This window comes from Colletotrichum gloeosporioides, assembly GCF_011800055.1.
Source record: "Colletotrichum gloeosporioides strain Lc1 chromosome Unknown consensus_114, whole genome shotgun sequence".
In the NCBI taxonomy this organism is placed as follows: domain Eukaryota; kingdom Fungi; phylum Ascomycota; class Sordariomycetes; order Glomerellales; family Glomerellaceae; genus Colletotrichum; species Colletotrichum gloeosporioides.
In genome coordinates, this window is record NW_025544759.1 from 131,547 (window position 1) to 136,440 (window position 4,894).

Genomic DNA, 4,894 nt, shown 5'->3' on the forward strand with positions numbered 1-4,894 from the left:
TATATAATAAGTTTAAGTATATTAATAAATTACTAATAACTTAGTAATTAATAATATAGGTATTTACTTTAATATTTACCTTAGAAAGCTAAACTTAAGATAGTATTTTTAGAAACTTTAGTATTAAATAAGATATTAACTAATAATCTAAAGTTTTTATAGATACTTTATTAGTTTAAGCTTAGAAGAGGACCTTTTTATTATTCTTAATAGAAGATTTTAGAGTATTTAGTTTATACTTTAACCTTTAACCTCTAGTTAAAGATCTATATAAAATTATATATATATAGGGAGTTAGGAAATAACTAATAAAAGAATCTATATACTTTAATTATAGTCTTACTAGTTAAGCTATAAATATAGAGACTAATAGTTTCTTTATATATAGTACTATTAAGGAAGTTAATAAAGAAGAAAATAATAACTAAGAAGTATAACTAAGTTAATATATTATATCTATAGCTTTAATTAGGAGGATAGACTTCTTTATATTAGATATTAGTATTAGTAGATATATTCTTAATAATCTCTCTATTTTTAAAGAATTTTAAGATCTCCCTTAAGGATTAATTATAAATTATATAAGTAGAAAGGACTAAATTAGCTAAGTTATTAATATAGCTAAGGTAATTACTACTAAGCTAAGTAATAAAAAAACTACTTTCTAACTATATAATACTCTCTATAAACTTTATAATATAATATAAATTATTAATATTAGTCTTCTTTAGAAGATAGGTATTTATTTTAATAGTCTAAATAATATTTTAGTTTATAAAGATATATTTAAAACTATTACTAACTTTAAATAAAATATATAAGTCTCTTAATTTTAGATCTATTTTTTTAATTAAGGTAATAAATTTAGTTCTCTTAGACTAAATTACTAAACTTTTTATACTTATCTAAAGTATCTATCTAGAGAAGTAATTATTACTACTATAAGAGATATTAATATAAACCTCTTTAGAGTACCTCTTATAAGATATAAGTATTATATCTACTTTATAATAAAATTAATATAATAACTTAATAATAGATAATAAAAATAACTAACTTAAACTTTTTAGAGGTTTTAAATTAACTTTTTAGAACTAATACTATAAGGCTTTAGAGGTATTATTTATAGCTTTTATATTATAGAAACTTTTTTAAATTATAGATAGTTCTAAGTATTTAAATTAAAAAAAGATATAGCTATTTAGCTATAAAACTAGTTTTTAAGAAAGATTATAGTAATAAATAATATTATTTATTTCTCTAAAGTTATTATAAATAATAATATAGCTCTTCTTAAAGTAATAAAGCTTTTTACTTAAGAGTAAAGTTTTATCCTAAAGATAGTAATACTTTACTCTTATTAATAGAATAAGGGAGTAGAAAGTTTTAATAAAGCTATATAATAAAAAGTATAAGTAATATATATAGAAGTTAGCCTTTTTAAATCCTTTTAGCCCTAATTAATAAAGACTTCTATAGAAATTAGTAATCTACTATTTAATAGTAAGGGTAATATTAATCCTTATAAGAAACTAATAAATACTTTTAATATATCTCCTATTATAAGAAAACTATATATATACTATCTCTATTACTAAAGTTACTAAACTTATATCTATATTTATTTAAATAGCTATCTATATATAAAAAAGTAGAAAATAAAGTTTAAAACTAAACTTAAAAGATTTATAAAATATAATAACCTCTATAGTAATATTTTCTATATTCTTATTAAAAGGACTAATAATATTTAATAAGTAAGGGATATAATATTTAAGGAAGATAAAGGAGAGCTCCCCCTAATTAAATTTAATAACTTATAGCTAAGAGAAGAGGTTAAATTAGAAACCTATAAGTATAATAATAAACTACTAACTATAACCTATAAGGCTAAGTCTTAGTTTTATAATTTAAATATAAAGTTATACTATTATATTTATTCTACTAAATAAGAACTACTATAAGAGGAGGTAGATAATTTATACCTAAAAGAAGCTTAAGAATTAAAAAGTAATAATAAATAAGAATAAGAAAATAAACCTCCTTAAGAATAAAAAGAAGTTAGTAGAAAGGGGGGTAATTTACTAACCTTAAATCTAAAACTATATATATTAGTACTAAATATTAATATTATAAATATATAAATATAATTAATACTAAAAGAAGTTTCTCTCTTATAATAAAATAATTAATATATTCCTCTAAAGTAATATTCTCCTACTACTCCTCTAAGGTAGAAATCTCTTATTACTCCTTAGTAATAATAACTATTAAAGGATACTTTATAATAATAAAGCTCTCTTAGTATTTTATTTTAAACTTTTTACTTAATATAAGGAAAATAGAGGGGAAGATTAAAGAATAGTAGTAGAGGCTTTATCCTTATAAGATTATTAAGAATAACTACTTCTTCTTCTACTTAAATAACTTAGATACTTAAAACCTAAGTACTATATAATATAAAGAAGTTTAATAAGGAATTTAGTAAAATAGAAACTATAAAGATTAATTTAATTAATAATAAAATAGACTAAGAATTAGTTATTTTTACTTTCTTAATATCTAATTTATTATAAGTCTTTAACTTAGAGATTTACTTACTTATAACTTTTAAGAAGTAGGAAGTAATAAAAGAAAGACCTCTAAAGTTAACTATCTTTAATATTATAAAAACTTAAGTTAATAGCTTATAAGGGATAAAATATTAATAACTTAAAGAGTTTTTAGATAGCTTTAAATATCTCTTAAGTAAATAAGTATATAATAAAAAGGTTACTATAAATAGAAAACTTAATAAAGTTAGAATAAAATAGGTTATCTATAGTAACTTTTAAAATAAGGATAATAAGATAGTTTATATTATTATTACTAATCTTATTACTCTATAAGTTTTTTTACTAATTATAATACTTAAAGATCTAAAACTTTACTAAGTTAATATAGTTATAGCTTTCCTAAATATTTTTATAAGAGATTATAATATCTTTATTACTTAACTTTATAGGTTTAATAATAGATTTAATTAATTTTATAAATTAAAAAGAGCTTTTTATAAACTAAGAGAATCCTCTTTTCTCTAATATAAGTAAATTATTACTATCCTTAAGTAATTAAGGTTTAATCTACTTCTAAAAGAACCTTATATTCTTATTAATAAAGATAGTATTATAATATTACTTTATATTAATAATATACTTATTATTATACCTAATATTAAATAAGTTAATAACTTTAAAAATAATTTATATAACTTCTTCTAGATTAAAGATTTAAGTAAAGTATAATAGTTTCTTAGGTTTAAAATTATTTACTACTAAANAAATTAAAGATTTAAGTAAAGTATAATAATTTCTTAGATTTAAAATTATTTATTACTAAAAAATAAAATAACTTTAGATCTTATAAACTAAATATATTAATAATATATTAATAGAGAAAGGTATTACTAAGTATAACTAAGTTTCCTATCCCCCTAGTAATACTTAGTTATTAAAGATTATAGAATAATATAAAATACTTACTAAGATATATAAATATTAAAGTAATCTAAGTAAATTATAGTAGATTATAAATAGTATATAACTAGATATTATAATACCTATAAGTAGAGCTACTAGAGATTAATAATATACCTCTAAAAAGTATAATAAACTACTAAGATTAATATAGAGATATCTCTATAACTTATAATAATTAATACTCTACTTTAATAGTTTAGGTTATTTTATTAATAACCTTAAATTATTAATATTTTATAATACTAGCTAGTTTAACTATAAAAGAATAAGTAAGTTAATAGCTAACTATATAGTTATATATAGAGGAGTATTAATTACTTAGAAATTAGTATTATAATTATTTATAGCTATATTAACCTATAAAGCTAAATAGATAAATTTAATACTTAGAAGGAAAGCTCTATTATATATTATAGATCTTTTTAAAGAGATAAATATCTCTATTTACCTACCCCTCTAAGTATATATAGATTCTATAAATACCTTTAATAATTACCTATTAAGTAAATAGTTACTTAAATTATACTATATTAAGATTAAATATTACTAAATTATTAATAATATTAGTAATAAATGTTAGCATAAGTATAAGCGTATTCAGGGGCGTGGTATATGCGCCTATATAGTATAGGGTTATAGATAGGCTTATGTTATGATAAAAGGTGATAATCCTGAGCATTTATAGGCATTTAATTATATAGATAATAATAAGGGAATTGATATATTGTAATAACTCTAGTTATTGTTACTTATGTAGTTAGTAGGTTACTTCCTCTAGTAGGGAAAAGTGAGGGGAAAGATAATCTAAAATATAACCTACTAAACTGCTAATTATATAAGGTGCTTACGTAACTATACGTATTATATAATTAATATTATAGTTATAGGTTATAATAAATAGAGTATTTTTATATAAGGTTTAATACCTTAAACCTTATTCGTTTATTTTATATAGAATATTAAAGTAAGTTAAGCGTTATTATTATTCTTATATTATTATTATTATTATAAAAGAATGTTATATGTTAATATCCCCCCTTAAGGTATATACAGTTAATTTATAGTATATAGCTTACTCACTTAATATATATATACGTTATAGGTATAAAAAACTTAAAAACCTCATAGGAAAAATAAGAAAAATATTCCTATAATATATATAATATGTTTATAACTAGTTAAAAAACTCTTATTAAATAACCTTATAGGTAAAAATATAAGAGAAAAACTAGTAAGTTATTTCTTTAATGCAGTTATTATTATTATTATCGTTATTTATATTATTATTATTATTATTATTATTATTATTAATTATATTCATTATAGTATTAAATATAACTTTGCCTACTAGCTTAGTTAATATATCCGCAATATTA